This window comes from Thamnophis elegans, chromosome 1 (assembly GCF_009769535.1).
Source record: "Thamnophis elegans isolate rThaEle1 chromosome 1, rThaEle1.pri, whole genome shotgun sequence".
NCBI lineage: Eukaryota > Metazoa > Chordata > Lepidosauria > Squamata > Colubridae > Thamnophis > Thamnophis elegans.
In genome coordinates, this window is record NC_045541.1 from 105860044 (window position 1) to 105878071 (window position 18028).

General features: G+C 38.7%; 1 long non-coding RNA gene across 3 annotated transcripts; it reads left to right on the forward strand.

The window, feature by feature from the left end:
• The first annotated feature begins 1530 nt into the window (after positions 1–1530).
• Positions 1531–16345, forward strand: LOC116517811. 3 transcript variants are annotated; one of them, XR_004256488.1, is made up of 4 exons: positions 1531–1836; positions 5760–6262; positions 10475–10607; positions 15247–16345. It is a non-coding gene; the product is annotated as an uncharacterized LOC116517811 (long non-coding RNA). The 3 variants fall into 3 exon arrangements; XR_004256489.1 differs by having other exon boundaries at positions 1531–1752; XR_004256490.1 differs by having other exon boundaries at positions 1531–1608.
• Positions 16346–18028: the final 1683 nt, after the last annotated feature.

Below are 18028 nucleotides of genomic sequence, written 5' to 3' on the forward strand. Positions count from 1 at the left end.
AAAAAACATAAACAAAAAATGTGCTATAGATCTCTAGTTGTTGAAAGGGTTTTAAAAAATAGAAATACTGAAATCTTTCCTGTTGAAATTGGGTGTTTCTGTGGGAAGTTTTGTGTAAAATTTAACCAAAGAACTACTGCTTAAAAAATATGGTAAATAGATGTACCACTGTTATTAAAAACTTGCATTGGCTTTGGAGGTTATATTACATATTAACAGTGTGATAAAACAAAGAATTTAGATTTTTCGGGGATTACATATTAGTTTGAAAAAAAAACCTGTTTTAAAATTGAAAGCGTAATAGAAGTGTTTTATTTTACTCAGATCCATGGCAGCACTTTGTGAAAGAAAGAACGAAATAAAGGAAGGAAGGGAGAAAGGAAGGAAAGAATAGAAAACATTATTCTGCTTTGCTTTGATGGATTAAAATAAATGATAAATAGAAAAAAAGCTACACTGACAGTAAGTGAATATTTTTCAACTACTTGTACAAAATTAAGTATTGCGTGAGGAATAGATTGATTTGAGATGTTTGAATTTATTTTAGAAAGCATTGACCAATCACTTCTGATGTAACTATAGTATTAGGCCACTAAAAGTCAAGAAAAACTCTAGCCATATTATAGTGAATATTGCAGCACAAACTATAATAACTGGAATGGCTCTTTTGGGGGGGACAATGATATTTTATTGATACTCAATAAAAATAAGAAATATGTTTTTCAAAAAAAGAAATGTCATTTATAGTTACAATAGTTAAGGCCACTCTATAAAGATGTGCTTCATGACCTATTGTGTTTCTTTTAAAATACTGTTTCAGGTTGCACATTTTGTTTGTTTTTGTTTATAAAACTAATTTGTTGGCTTATCTAATTCAAAAGTCTTTGAAAAACAGTAGAAAACCCTACTAATATTTGGAATATATAATTCTCTGTTGTGTAGAGAAATAATTTATTTGATGTTAGAGGATAAAATATTGTGAATCTGAGAAAGAAAATTGACTACTTTAAAAATTGCTAGGATGATCAGGTTTAATTAAAAACTATAAATTCTTTCTTTCTCTAAGGTGCACACAAGGATTATATATAGAAAGTTTCTGAGATTTGCACAAAAAATAAGAAAAATACAAATCATTCAGATTAAACTGCTGATGATTGCAGTTGCAGATCTATTATTATTTGCTAATATCTATTCCTAATATTATTATTTGTGAGCAATGGTATATATTGTTTGCTTAAAATTCTCAAGGATTTCTTTGGAAGTCCTGTTCGGGGTGTGTGTGTGAAAGATGCAGGCGTGCGTGTTGGATTCCGGCAGGTGAATGTTTTTAAGGTATCTTCCCCTGCCAGATGCTGGCACTAAGGGAAAAGGACAAACTACGGTAGATAAAATGGATCGTGGAGTTTGGTGGCAGAAAGTAAGCTGCGGGTAATAAAAGGGTTAACCAGGGCGGTGAGCAAGTGCAATATGGGAGTTGTAGGCTATTAGGATCCTGGGAGATGTCGTAAAATTCTCTCGCTTCCTCTTGCAATGGCTTCCTGCGGACAGGACTCAGAACGTTATTCTCTCTAATAAAAGCTCGTTTTTCACAAATCCCAGGACAGCAAAGTGCGCACAACTAAAGCGATATAGGTCTCAGGACAGGTTGCAATTAATTAAGTAGCAAAGTGGGTTGGAAGAAGGAGAAGAATTGATTTAGACGTCTCTCCGTTGCCGATGCAGATGTGATGCTGCCTGTTTTGCTGGCTGGAGGTCTTCTTTGTTTGTTTGTTTGCTGGCTTGGTGTCGTTGGCAGAAGCTCTGTATTTTTGTTTCATTTCCCAGGTTTTCATCCTTGTGGGTATTTTTTCCCCGGTTTTTTCCGCTTTGCGCGTTATTTATCGGTATATAACTATATCCCGTTAATCGCGTTCCCCTTTTTCCTTTCCAGTTTGCGCTGCTTGGAATTTCGCGATTGGAGCGAATTAGTTGAGTGGGATTATTAATGTGTCTTCTGTATCTTTCCAATGTGGGTTCATTGCGGTGTTTGTGGATGCTGTATTGTGCTAATTTGGATTTACAATATGTTGGTATTCTAAATGGGCGTTCTCTGTACCGTAGCAATCTTTGGAGCCTTACTTAGATTTAGAAAAGGCATTGTAATTTAAGTAACAGAGTTGGAAGGGATCTTGGAAGTCATCTAGTCTAACCGCCTGCTCACGCAGGAAACCTGTACTAGGGATTCGAACCACCGAACTGCAAAACTCAATGTCTTAGCCACTGAGTTACCTAGTCAGGTGATGATCTGGCCATACAGCATTACACAAGATATGAATGTTGAATGCTTAAAAGTGATTAGTTTCACTTGAGATATGAAGCCTCAGAACCTATAAAAAGTTAGGAAGAAATATTTTCCTTGAGGAGGCTTCCCCCCCCACCCCCTGAAAAACTGGATCTTTTCTAGTTCTTATTTTACATCATTTGTAGAATGTTTTAAGAGGTAAAGAAAATTAGCCTAAGTTTAAAAATGCTCAAAACAAAAATTAAATGTAAAAGTGTAGAGATTCTTAGTCAGTGCAGGAATACCTATTTTCAAATAAAAAATGGTGTTTAAAAAAAGAAACAAGTACTAGAAGCTATTTATAGGATTAATAGTTTAGATTTACAAAATAAAGCTGGCTAGACAAATTTATTAAGATGGGTGTCAAACTCAGGGTGTCAAATTCAGGATGTCATGTGACGGATGGGGACTTTTCCCTCATTAAACCGGCCATGGCCAGGTGTGACACATCTGACCCATGGGTGTGACACATCTGGCCCACAGCCCTGCTTAAGATATACTAATTGGAGCTTACAAAAGCCCTCCTGATCACATCTGTATAAAGTAGGAAAATGGCTTTGTATCAGAAGAATTAAAACTGTAATACATCTGTTTCAATTTCCCAGCAAAAATTTCCAATTTTTTGAAAAATAAAGATTTCCAGAAATTCAAGTCCTTTATTTCACATGAAGTTCCATTCAAACAAAGCATCAAAGTGTGATTCATGGATGCCTAGGGTAATAGCAGTAGACTTATATACCGCTTCATAGGCCTTTCAGGCCTCTCTAAGCGGTTTACAGAGAGTCAGGGTGCCTCCTCAAAACCTCTCAGTCCTCTGCAAGATCAAAATTATTTTCTAGGTTCTTGAAAAATAATACAATATTAAATGCCATCAAATAATTATGAAAAGCAGTATGGTGGCAAATATGTCGATTTTAATTTTCCACATGGTAAATATCAGTAACTGTAACCCATACAAACAAAAGCTTTGGTTTTCTCCATAATTTTTAAAGGGGGAGGTGTCGTGAGAGACAAATGTTTAGGATATTCTGATTTATTGACACCCCTTGTGATGCAAGTAGCTGTCTAAATAAAAGGAGCCTCCCTCTTTTATAGTTCCAGTTTTTCCAGTCAGGCCAGTATATCAAATTAGTGGATGTAGAAGAAAAGAAAGCAGAATCTGAATTGCAAATAGTCCATTCTGCTGAGAGGCACTTAAAATTACATATTACACAATAGCTCTAAATTAAGACTTAACTTGAATTCAGGACATACTGACCTGGTACATTTTATTAAGGCATGATGGTCTAGCGAAGGATATAAGAAGCATTAGCTAGAACAATTATAAAAGCTAAAAGGCCAAAATAGTCAGATAAAAAGCAACTTCACTGGTCTCCCAAAGAAGAAACCTAAATATTTTGGCAATGATCATGTTCTTAATATAGGGCGTAAAAATGCTTTCCGTAACTTTTAAGAAGAAAAAAATAGGATAAAGCTATTTTAATCAGAACACGATAAAATAAAGTGGCACCAGATAAGTTTCTTTTGGAAAGATATGCCATACATTTAAAAACCTTCAGTAAAAAAAAAAAAGAGAATTCTATGAGGTTGTTGCCACGTGTGTCTCCCTTCGGCTGGCAGACATCTATGTTCGCTTAAATTTATAACAGCAGGCAAACCTCCAACTACTAAATGCCAAGTCATAAGTAAGATAGTCCTCAATTTACAACAGATCATTTAGTGTCCATTTGAAGTTACAGCGGCACTGAAAGAAGTAACATGACCATTTTTCACACTTATGATCGTTGCAGCATCCTCGTGATCATGTGATTTACATTTGGATGCTCAAAAACATTCTTATTTATGGCGGTTGCGGTTTCCTGGGGTCATGTGATCCCCTTTTGCAACCTTCTGACAAGCAAAGTGAATGGGGAAGCCAGATTCACTTAACAACCACGTTACTAACTTAACAAGTCCACCGGCTCACTTAACTGTGGCAAGACAAGTTGTAAAATGGGGAAAAACTCACTTAACAGATTTCTCACTTAGCAACATAAATTTTGGGCTCAATTGTGGTCTTAAGTTGAGGACTACCTGTAGATTCATACCTGTGTTTCCGGTATCCCTGCAATAGGTAAATGCCATGCATAGTTTGCAGTTAGAAAAAAGAATCAAGTTCTCATTTTTTACAAGAGACAATAATTATTGTCCTGATATAAGTGCCAATTCGAGAAATCACTTAGCTTTATTTCTAACAAGAAGAGAAAGGTCAACGCAAGCACAATTCACTCAGGTTGCGAGTCTGATATTACTTTCTATCAGGGATGTTATTGTTAATTGTGAAGTTGTGTCTGACCCATTGCAACCCCATGGACAATGTTCTTCCAGACCTTCCTATCCTCTACCATTCTCTGGAATCCATTTAAACTCATGGCTACTGCTTCAGTGACTCCATCCAGTCACCTCATTCTCTTCTGTCCCTTTCTTCTTTTGCCCTCAATCTTTCCCAGCAGTAGGCTATTCTTACTATATCAGCATAAATCCATCCTAAACACACATCAGAGTGGATATTTCACATGTTCTACAAAGATGCCCAATGCCAGTTGCAGGTATTAAAGCTATTGCTTTACTTCCTAAGGAAGTCAATTTGTTGAGTGAAATCATAAGCACTCAGTGCAGAATAAAACTGCCTTCTCATTTGTCTACATCGCAGCTGTCCTATTTATCCTTTTCCATTCCCTTAGTTGGCAGACTTAAAAATCATAAAACCATATAGTATCTCAGGATTAAATCTTGTTTCCTGGCACTAGATAATTCATTGATGCTTTCAAGTGATAATAAATCTTTTTGAGGTGATGAGCAGTTTTACGTATTCCTGATGAAAGAAAGATAAAGTTGAGTGTCATCATGATCTCTCTCTCTCTCTCTCCCTCTGTGTGTGTGTGTGTGTGTCTCCCTCCCTCCCTCCCTCTCCCTCCCTCCCTCCTTCCCTCCCTCCCTCCCTCTCCCCCAGTCCCCCACTCCCCCCCAGTGCTGGGTGGTTGCAGGAAGAGCTCCTATGTGGGGAGACAAAGTGGATGGAGAGGATACAGAACCAGGACCCAAGTTTAAGTAAATTGCTAGATTTACAGTTATTTTTAATCTGTTTTCCCAGGCCGTGTTTTACAAGACTTTTCCTCTCATAGCAATCTGGAGGTGGCCCACACATGCGTAGGCCTTGCCAGGCCTATGTGATTCACCTCCACCTACTGAACTACTAAACCATTTCCCCACTATGCTGCAGGTTCAAACTGAGTAGGCGAGGGGGGGGGGGGTCATAGGTTACAATCCCCCTTTCGTTCATGACAATTTTATTATTCATAAAATTAAGTTAATAATGTTTTTTAACTTTCTTTCTGTGCCATCTTCTTTTAATAATTTGCATCATTTCATAAGTTTTTCTCACATTTATTTCTTTTAGTCACAAACCCTACATGGGTAGTGCAGCCAGTGCTGATGGATCTATCAGATGTTTCAATTCGGTACCAAGAAGAACTCTTGGAAATGCAAAATGATGAGTCACTTAAAACTTTATTCAATATAAAAGGAATGATGGCATGGCTTTGTGATGAGACACAAACTAAATTCCCAAATTCAACCTACTTTGCAAGAAAACTGCTGTTACTGTCCACATCTTCATATTTAGCTGAATGTGGCTTTCATTTAGTGCTGTAAATGATTTGCTACTGAACAAAAGAAATCAACTGGATATTACTGAATGAGGAGACTTGAGAATGAAGCTGACTAAATTGGATCCTAATATAAAATCTCTCTGCAGCAGGCATCAAGACAAGGATCTCAATAACTTAAGTAGACTAAAGCTGCAATCCTACAACATTTTCCCAGGAATAAGCCACATTGAAGACAATGGTACTTACTTCTGAGTAGACATGCATAGGATTGTGTTGTAAATATGATCTCAAGGTGAGCTCAAATTACACTTTGAATTTCTTAGGTACCTTTATTTTAATATGTATAGTAATTAATATGATCAAAGTATTACAGAAAAAGCTTTCATTAAAATTATTTTATATTTATACATTTCAGACTTCTATTATATATTTTGAAACTTTATTTGCTGTTTGTCCATATCCCTTCATACCAGTGGTGAGTTTCAAAAAATTTTCCTACTGGTTCGGAGGGCGTGCCTAGATGGGGAGGCATGTGAATGAGTGGGCATGGCTCACTTGACATCACTCACTCAGTCACGTGACCCCACACCACTACCAAGCCACGCCCACCAAAATGGTAATGAAAATTTTTGCAAGCAGGGGGGTGGCAGGCCAGGGCTCTTCGCTGTCTCCTGGAAGGCCCTGGGCTCTTGCTCCTGGCCCGAAATCTTGCGATCTCCCCGCCCAGCCAAGCACGGCTCACCTGCGCCAGGAGGCACCTGGTGATGCTGGTGGGTCTCCCTGGCAATGGGTGGGTGGTTCGAGCGGTGCCTCCTCGAGCCGGGTGCGTGCCTTCGAGCTGAGGCCTCAGGGCTCCTGGAGCAGCCCATGTGCGGAAAGTGCTTGGCTGGGCCTGGCTGCGCCTGGGCTGGAGGAGGTGGTCGGTTGCAGCTGAGTCTCTTCCACCCCAGACATGTGCCTTCAAGCCGAGGCCTCAAGACTCCTGACGCAGGTGAGCCATGCTTGGCTGGGCAGGGGGATTGCGAAGCTTTGGGCCAGGAGTGGGTGAGCACAGCCACCCCACTGAAAGGAGCGCTTGCCTTCATTGAGTTTATTGCCTCCAAATGGCCGGACCAGGGATGCCGGGTGAGACCATTTTCTTCCTCCCCTCCAATTGGCCTCCTGCAGCCATCTCCTGGCATGCAAGTGGCACCCCACCTGGTTTGCTTCTCAGCCCCCATGGACCCTCTAGGTAAGCGGGAAACCCCCGGGAGCATGGCAGCACCAGGCGGGGGCAGAAACCTGCTGCCATCTTTGCACATGTGTATGCCTTGGACTTGCAAGTCCAAAGGATGTGCATGTGTGAAGATGACGGCAACGGTGTCTCTTTCTTGCCAGCTGGCCGGAGCCGAAAAGTGTTTTGTTTTCACATTGTTGCTGAGCTCCTGTAGAACCATGCTCATGCTGGCGATCCAGAGGGCAGGCATAACCGGCCGCTGTCTCCTAGCTCGGGAGCCAGCTGAGGATGAGCCAGGCAGGGGCGATGGCGGAGTCTGGTGGTCGGGGATGGCAATTTTAGTGCCGAGGTGGCGCAGTGGTTAAATGCAGCACTTCAGGCTACTTCAGCTGACTGCAGTTCTAGAGTTCGGCTGTTCAAATCTCACCGGCTCAGGGTTGACTCATCCTTCCATCCTTCCGAGGTGGGTAAAATGAGGACCCGGATTGTTGTTGGGGCAATATGCTGACTCTGTAAACCGCTTAGAGAGGGCTGAAAGCCCTATAAAGTGGTATATAAGTCTAACTGCTATTGCTATTGCTCCCTGCGATACCTCTACTGGCTCAGGGCAGCGGACTCAGCTGCAGGCCAGAAGCTGCAGAAACCCATCTGCATGTTGCATTCCCCTCCCAGTCTTCGCCCATGCCTCCACACCATTTTCAGATGCCCAGCTTGCCAAGCTGCCCTTATGCCCATTGCAGCTGCAATGGTGGTGGCTTTGGGAGACGCTGGCTGTGCGGAAGTGCGGGCAAAGTCTGGCCCCCTCTGCAACATGCGGGAGGCTCCCCGCATTTCCTCAGCTCATCAGGGCTGCAACTGAGCCCGCTGCCCTGAGCCGGTGGACAGAGGCACCACAGGACACGGTTGGGAACATGCTAACCTTGCCCTCTCCACTGCCACTGCCCTAACCTGCTGCTGCCCTTTCATCCCGCCACCACCCTCTCCAGCATGCAAAGCTTGCCAGGCTGCAACGGCGATGTCTTTGGGAGACGCTGGCTGGTGGGGAGGGGTGGGGGCTAGGCTAGTGCAAATATCTCTTATCTCTGTGTAGGCAGGAGCAGGCAGTTATGTGCATGCATGTGGCAAAGGTGAGGCAGGGCAAGCGTCTAAGCAGACCGTTTCAGGGGCATGGCCAGTCAGCCATCACTACTGGTTTGGCAACCCATGCCCAATTATCACTACCGGTTCTCCTGAACCGGAAGCAACCCACCTCTGCTTCATACTATTATTTTTTTAAGTTCCTCAGTATTTCTACTGTTTTTTGTTCTTTTATTTTTCTCTTTCATGGATGCCATGTTCTTTAGAACCTTGTTTAAACCAAGTTAATGGCCTTTTAGGCTTCCTCCACATGAGTAGGAGTTCACTTTCTTAATAGTAACAATTATATGTCATGGGATGGGAGCATCAGGATTTCAGAGATGTTTAGGTGGAGCATGGGCAAAGAAAGGTTGCGAACCACTGCTCTAAATCCTTTGCGAATCAATATCATCTAGTTACTGAAGGAAGGGAGGAGTCAGATAAATTCTTGTAGGAACATACAGTGCAATATCCAAAGGCGTATTTAACCAGCTACTTAATGAAACTGGTTCCTCATATATGGATTATATACTGTAATGATCTCTAAGCTCTTAAATCACAGAGAATTTTCCAGTGAATATCTTGCTCAAGACATCGTGGAGTATTGGCACATTTTCTTTTGTGCAAAATATTCACTTAAAAAAACCCTGAATTATGTTACATGCATACCTTTTTTATGATCAGTTGTTTCCAAGAAATAATCTCCAGAGTTGGTGAAATGTGCTAGATTATCGTCAATAAGGACAGGCCAAATGTTTTAGCTTCAAAAATGGTTGCTCAAAGTCTTCTTCTAAAAGAAACAATGTGTATTTCAAGAGTTTTGTTGAACAGTTGGAACAAATACTTGTTTTAAGAACTGGAACAAAATTTGACTGTTTCAAGCAGCCTTGTTCCAAATACACTTAGATTAGGCTGTTATTTGGGGGGGGGGGTTAACTAAGGTGGTGGGGTGGGTGGGTTGCTAACTTTTTCTAGTTTAACCAATTAATTAATAAAGCAACAAAGACCAGCTGGTTTGGAGGTTTTCAATGACAAAAGCAGCATTGTGCATTGTAATATAAGCACTAACATTTTGCTATGTGTGGGTAATTTGACAATACACATTTAATAAAAGTGGAACTTTCATCATTCCTCTTCTTCCTGCCTGAGCTGCGCTAATGTATTAGTTTAGATTGGGTGAAAAATGTTGAAATATAAGGCAAGCAAGAGACCACTCAATTGCATACTATGAAATAGAACGGTTCATGTGGGCAGATGAGTATTTATTTATTTTATTTATCACATTTTAAAACTGTCAATTTCTCTCATAGAGGGAGGTGCTATGTGTGTTGTGATCTTTATTTTGCTAGCAGATAATGCAGAAATGTATGTATCAGGTTTACAAAAGATGTCCTAATTAATTTATGAGCCTTGAGCCAAGTTTTAAAAGAAATCCAGTCATTTATTAGGAACACCATTTTGGCAATACCTCATTGTCAAATCATAAAGTTGCCAGTAGGCATGTAAGTACATCTGTGTTTCACCAATAAGCATTCTAATGCTCCTGGGTTGTACAAATGACTATATCCCTAGTACATTGCTAGTAAGCTTTATTTATCCAAATGACTATATCCCTAGTACATTGTTAGTAGGCTTTATTTAGTAGCTGCCTTGTTTAGTGATTGTTTGTCTTCAGAGGATGAGCCTCATCACTTGGAATTTGTTTGGAATTTGCTTGGAATTTGTTTGCAATAATGAAAAAGTAACTTTGCTAACCATCCTCATATTCACAGTTTTTGCAGGCCTGTAAATCAAAAGAAACCTGAAGTAAGATCATAAGTACAGTAACAGTTTTGCTTAATACCCAAGTTCCCAATTCCCAGTTGTGGTTGCTGAACAAGGACTATCTTGTTAAACTTTGATTTGCACATACACTTTGTACATGCTATTGTGGCCTATTGATATCAAGCTTCAGGATGCATTTAAAAATACAAAGAAGTTAGGTTGTTGTGAATATGTGTTCTATTATGATTTGGTAGGGCAGCAGAAATTTGGATACAACTAAGCAGTGCAAAGGGTTTGTGTCTTCTATCACTTTGAAGCTACCTGGTGGTCCTCTGAATTTTTGCAGACTAAATATGGTAGCATCCGTGTGATATTCATATAGTCCTTTTGTCATTTTTATTGTTTCAGCCAGCAGCCTTCTGTATATGCATAACAAGGGAACAAAGAACAGCACAGTTGATATCTCCTGGGCTTCTGGACTTTTTTCTACAAGGATAAAAGAAGGAAAAAGGATACCAAGTCTGCTTGATCTTACTAAGTAGTAAGTGACAAGTCAGCAGGCACAGAAAAATTGGTCAAAGAAACTTTTTAAAAGTTCAGTCTTTTACTTTGAAATCTTATAAAGGATGTCTGTGGAGATTCTCAGTCATAATTGTCTCAAAGGTGCTTTTTCAAAAAGCAACTGGACTGTTGTTTACTGGAGGAGGAGGAAGCCGTTTTGCTTCTCATCCAAGAAGTCGCATCAATTCTGGCAGGATGGTGGTGATGGTGATTGGAAGGATCATATTTCTTTGCAGGCATCTTGGTCTTAGCACTCTCCCTGAGAGCTCTTGAGGCCACTTGAGGGTTTATCGATGCTCTCAGGTCACTTGTATCAGAATGCAAAGGGGGTAGAATCTTCTTGGATCCTGTTGTAAACAGGATAGGTGGTGTCTTATTCCTCCTCCTCTTGAGAAAGAGCTGCTCAATGGTAACATAAATGGTCTCTTTTACTCCTCTTTCAAACCAATGGTCCTCTCTATCCAGAATGTGGACTTCGCTGTTTTCAAAAGAGTAATCTTTGTCTTTCAAATACAGATGAACTGCTGAATCTTGTCCTGATGGATTTGCTCTCCTATGTAGTGCCATGTGTTTGTGAAGTGATGTACAGATCTGCCCGACTCATTGCATTGCACATATCACATTCTCTGTTTGTTACTGGATGTTTTATGGGGTAGACAAGCTTCTACCTTTGTCTATTCTTGGGTTTAAGGTGTGCACGTATGTTGTGTTGATTGAAAATCCTCCTGAGCTTTTCAGAATTCCTGCAATGTATGGAATGCCAACATTGCTTTGCTTGTTGTCCTAGTCTTTGTCTGTTATGGAGGAGAACCTGCTGGTTCTTTTTCTAGATTTGATGAAGGCCCAGTTGAGATAGCTACAAGTTCTGAGTTCGTGGTGTATTTTAGTTCTTTTTCTTTTCCCTTTTAACTGTTGGCAAACTGTCCACCCTGTCTTGTAAGGTTCTGATCAATTCCATTTGGTACTCGAGTGGGTGGTGAGAATCAAAATGTAGATACTGTCTGGGGGTTAACATTAACATTGAAATTAAGAGAAGGAATTTATAGTACTTAATTAAACCTGATCACCCTAGCTATTTTTAAAGTAGCCAACTTTCTTTTTTAGATTCAGAATATTTTATCCTCCAATATAGTAAAAATAAAGATTTAGAAAAAAATAATCTCAAATAAATTATTTCTTTATACAATAGAGAATTATATATTCCAAATATTAGTAGGCTTTTCTATTGTTTTTCAAAGACTTTTGAATTAGATAAGTCAACAAATTAATTTTTATAAAAACAACGATAAAAAGTGCAACCTGAAACAATATATATTTTAAAAGAAACAAAATAGGTCAAGAAGTCTTTTAGAGTGGCCTTAAAAATTGTACCTATAAAGGGCTTTTATTTTTTTGAAAAATATACAGTATTTCTTATTTTTATTGAGTATCAATAAAATATCATTGCCCCTCCCAAAAAAAACATTTATATAAAAGTCAAAGGTCACTCCTTTAAAGACAGAAAAGTCCACATTCTGGTTAGAGAGTACCATTGGTTTGAAAGAGGGATAAAAGAGCCATTTATGTTACCATTATGCAGCCCAGTCTCAATAAAGGGGGAAGGATAAGATACCAGATGTCTACAACACAATCCTTTCAAAAGTTCCAAGAAGATTCCACCCCCTGTTTGCACTCTGATGCAGATGACCTAAGAGCACAGATAAAACCCCAAGTGGCCTCAAGAGCTTTCAGGAAGAGTACTAATGACCAGATGAGTGCAAAGAAATATGATTCTTACACACACACACATGCACACACACACAGAGACACACACACACATTCTAATCCCTCCATACCCCTCACCATCCAGCCAGAATCGATGAAGCTTCTTGAATAAGAAGCAAAATGTCACCTTCTTCCTCTTCAAGGAAAAAAAACCCAGTCCAATTGTCTTTTGAAAAAGCATCTTTGAGACTTATAAAGATATGTGCTAACTGAAAATAATACCAAACGGATTATTGGTTTTCTTTGTTCTGTAACTGAATGTGCCAGAGGTTTATTAAAATTGAAAAGACTTCTATCAGTATTCTTTATAGAGAAAAAGGATTCAGTTTTTATAATAATTCTATTATTTATAATTCTACCTTATACCAAGTCTTTAATAGATGAAATCAGTTGATTTCCAATGGATGATGTAAGGTTTTTTTAAAATGTTAAAAATTTGGCTGAATTTTCTGCAGTTCATGTTGTAGATAGCATTCAATAGCCCAACTATCTTTGTGGCTTTTGAGTAAGAAGAACCAGCAGATGGTCCCGAGATAATACTGTTTCTATTAGCCAGATCTCCTAAAATAGTTCCCATTTCAACAGTACATTCCAAACCACTTCAGGTTTTAGTCTTATCAATTTTTCTGCAAGCTTTGCTTCACTACCTTTGGACATGAAGATTGAAACACATCCAAAGAAAATGAGTTCCTGAAAAAAGAGGCCCAGGTTACAGAAACTCGCATTCTTGTCAAATCACAAATTACTGAAATGCATTCTATATATGATTACCCAGAAGTTGCAGTTGATATAAAAAGCAACAACCTGCTTGTTGGCTGGTAGGAGCTACTATTTGTGTATAGTGCAATTGCTGTCAATCCTCCCTGATTAATGTAACAAAGATGCTTTTTCAAGAGGCAGCTGGACTTTCTTGTTTTTCTTTGAAGACATTTCAAAAAAGAGATCTAGAAGCTTCTTGGTTGAGAAGCAAAACGTCTGGAAAGAAAAAGCAGAAAGTCCAGTTGCCTCTTGAAAAAGCACCTTTGGGAGAACCATAACCCGGATAACTGAGAATCTCCATTGACTCCCTGTTACTGATAGACTTCTAGATATAGTTCAAAATAGAGATTTTAACCAATAGAGCCTTGTGTGACGATACATAACCATTTACAGAACTGGAATGTCTGGTTTAAGTAGTACCTGGGGTATAAATTCTGTTTCAAAATATATACCATCTTCTATTTAGACCAAGATAACAAATGCTAACATGTACTAAAGAAAAGACAAGAACATGGGAGATTTGGTGGGATCAGGGATCTCAGTTATGATCCCAGCCCTATCAAAAGTCTTCCTCTGGAAATCTAGCAGTGCTCCCTCTTCTGATTTTCAGGAAACCAATTATTTAAAAGAACTTTTAATGTTTTAAAGTGTCAATGTGGGATGCATAAATTTAGCACATCTGCACATTTACGAAAATTCCATTGATCAGGTACAAAAGGCCACATTGTTAGGATCCAAACATATACTATACCAATACATTATGACATCCAGTTCTTGGGAAGAACTTGCTGCGAATGAAGGCCAACACTAGCTAAAAAACTGTCAGCTGTGATTTTATATTTCTGTGTAGGTAATGTCATGATACCTTTAACAATATCAAACAGCAACATCTGCCTATCTCAGGTCCTTGGGACAGAGTAAATAGGTAGATCAAAATGTCAAATCCAGTCTAAACATTCAGCTGACTGTGCAACAAACCACAATAACCATATTAATTAAGTATTTTTAGGGGATTACCATATTTTTGGAGTATAAGATGCACCTTTTCCCCTCAAAAGACGCTGAAAATCTGGGCGCATCTTATACACTGAATACAGCATTTTTTGCCTCCCAAAACCCCGCCCCCTTCACCAAAATGGCGATTCATAGCTTTTAGAAGGCTTTCAAAGAGCCCCTGGGGGCTGGGGAGGGCAGAAATTAGCAAAAAATGGGCCGTTTTTTGCTCAATTTTGCCCATCCTGCCCCAGCCCCAAGGAGCACTCTATAAGCCTCCTAAGGCTTTGACAAAAAATGGACCAGTTTTTGCGAAAAAATGACTATTTTTTCCTCATTTTTGGCCCCTCCCAGCCTCCCAGGAGCACTCTACAAGCCTCCTAAGGGCTATTCATGCCCTTTTGAAGAAAAAAAAAATGGGCCCGTTTTTCACAAAAAATGGGCTGTTTTTGGAGGTTTGCAGAGTGCAAAAACTTTTTTTAAATTTGCCTCTTCAAAACCTTGGTGTGTCTTATAATCCGAAAAATACAGTATGTTGTTTTATTTTTATTGCATGAATCAATTAGAACAGGGGTCCAAGTCGCCAAGCTGCAGACTGGTACCAGTCTGTGGTCTATTAGGACCAGTTCGTGAAAATGGTGGGTGAGCAAGCAAAGCTTCATGTGCACTTTTGCAGGATCTAGGTTGTGCACGAAACCCCACCCCAGTCCATGGAAGAATTGTCTCCCATAAAACCTAGTGCCAGAAAATTGGATCACTGAGTTAGGAAGTGTGATAGTTAAAGATACATATTCATTTCAGATTTCATTTGAATTAGGGTTAGATTTAATACTGCCACTTCAACATCCTCCTCTTCACAATTAATCTGGTGGAATGTGTACTTTCTTTGAAAAAGACTGAATAAATGAATAACATTTCTTTTCTTTATTAAATTTATTGGTACGTATCATCTGCTGTTTATTTTGAAGATGCACAAATAAGCCTTTTTTGTTATCCATCCTTTGCCAGATTAAGTTTATTCTCTACAGTTCTGTATGTTAGCTATATATTATCTTAGTGGCTTATCTTTCTTTAACTTATATGTGTCCTTTTATTATTTCCAGATGCACAGAATGTTGGGAAAAATTATGCAAACAGGTTTGGGCCTCTGCTTGTATGTTCTTCCAACACAGCAAAACAGGACCAGTTTTGGTAGAAAGGACCAAGGGAAGAAGCCATAAGCTAGAACCGAGTTTGAAAAATGAGCCAGATTTCGCGGAGGGAGAATAAAAATATCCTCCAATATATCCATTTGGGAGAGGACATTGGAAAAGGATTGAGAGTACTTGTGACTACAAGGACACAGAATCATCTAAGGCGGAAGAAAGAGTTTTAAAACACCAAAGAATTAGCCTCTGCAATCTTTCTAGGAGACAAAGGAGTATTAAATAACAGGTATCACAGATAGTGCACACCCAAAAAGCAAAAGAACTGTTGAATGTCAAGGAAAGCTATGACCTCATAAAATTACAATCTCATAAATTTAGTACAGAAATTGGGCAATCAATTCAAGATAATCTTCACCAATGTAACCCGAACAAGCAAATAACAAAAGAAGAAATTGTATATGAAAAGCTATGGACCAGACTTTCTGACTTCTATATACTTTAAAATACACAAATCTGACATAATTGCATCCCTGTAAGAACCCAACATACAATTTTGTCAACAAATTCATAGCAAAGACGGGGCCAAATATTCATTAATTGACCTTTACGGTGCCTCATGAAAAATGGAAGAGTTAATAACTGAAGAAGATGAAATCATTTGATGCCATTGTGGTCTTCACATCCAGCGATTCAAAACAGGTGAAGGAGTTTATTGCACCATTCCTATATAGCACACCAATTCCTAACAAGTAATACAAATATTGAAATTCCAAGATGTATTGAACTTATTGACATGGGCCTTATCACATGCTTGCAGTTTGACATGCAAATATACAAACATTGTGAACCATCAATGGTATCAACCATCTCCAGATTCTTAGTAGAAATAGTGATACAATGTCTAGGAAGTAGCAATATTCTTATGCATATCACCCAAAACATGGGTTTTTTATGTGGATATTTTTGTCATAATCAAGAAAGAACAATTAAACAATACACACAGGACAATCCATTAACATCTTTGATGGAATCAAATTCAGAACAGTAAAATAGAACAGTAACAAACTACCCTCCCTGGATGTTACCATCAGCAAAGAAAACAATGACAAATTTCCAAATCAGGTGCATCATAAAGCAACACATGCTAATCGAGTATTCAACTACAACAACAATCATACAGCACACAATAAAAATCATATTCGGACAAGCAAAATTGCTAATATTAAATACCCAGGACTACAAAAAAATATAAAAAGATTATATAACCTTCCAATGCAGTGGAGATCCTCACAATCAACTATTAGCCCTACAAGATAGATCAAGCCATAAAGTCACTTTCATAGGATGTCTACAGTTTTTATTGAGATTGGCTACAGTAACAGAAACTTACAAGCCTGATATACTGATATAGTATATGATATAGTATATGATATAGTATATGATACAGTATAAACTATATACTGCTATGATTCCCCACTCAACTCATTTCCCTTTTCATATCTACGAGACCGTCTTCTGCCACATACCTCCCAGCATCCGATAAGATCACACAGGATGGGCCTTCTCCAGGTGCCGTCGACTAGACAATGTCGTCTGGCGGCCCCTTGGGGGAGGGCCTTCTCTGTAGCTGCCCCGGCCCTATGGAACGGTCTTCCCCCAGAGATCCGGACCCTGCCCACTCTCTCAGCCTTCCGTAAGGCTACTAAGACCTGGCTATTCTGGCAGGCCTGGGGCTGTTGACCCCATGACTGAGGTCCAGCCCCACTAAGACTGAGTGCATGATGTGTTTTTTAACCTGCTTTCGTCTCTATTTTATATTTTTTTGTATTCTTTTAGAGTTGCTTTTATGTAAGCCGCCCGGAGTCCTTCAGGATTGGGCGGCATATAAATTCATTAAATTTACAATTTATAGTCTATTCCTCTTTAATTTTAGATTTACATTAGATTTTAGGCACTCCCAATTTGAGAGTGCTTAAAATCTAATGTAAGAGAGTCCTCAGTGAATCCAAAATACAAACAAACCTTTCCAAAGAAAATCATTTTTGAGATGGATGGACAAAGTTCTAGTTTTCCTCGGATTTATTTTCTATTTTCCTATTACCAGTTTGTGATTTCTACAACAATCCATATGTATATTATGTGTAGTTCGTCCAATACACTTACTTGTCCGTATCTAACTTACACATTTATTATACCTCTGTTGATTTACAAAATAAATTGCAGAATTTGAAAAGTTTTAATTTTGTTGTCTGACTCATTCTAGTTGGCATAAATAAAAATAGATAAAGGTGAACAAATTTTCCTTTCATTCTTATGGAGATTAATAGTGCTTATTTTGTAATAGACGATTGTTATCATTTATGAAATTAAGATAAAACAATTATTGCATTAGGAATGGCTTTCATAAAACATGTACAAATCCAAGCATGTGCAAACAATTATCTCTGGGGCCTAATTGCAGTGTGGGTGTTTTTTTTTGTTCCTTCTAAGATTTTACAATCTGAATGTTCCGGGTTATATTCTGTTTACGTAAATACTGTGTGAAATCCAAAGATATACACTTAGTTAGTTAATTCCAACAAGCTCAATTCATTCCAGCTCTAAACTTATTCCAAATGATTTATGAAATATTCACATGATTCAATTGAATAGGAGTTAACTATGATGTCACAATACTTTATCTAAAATTATTGTTTGTAATATTCAGGTTTTCTGACTATATATCAACAATATTGGC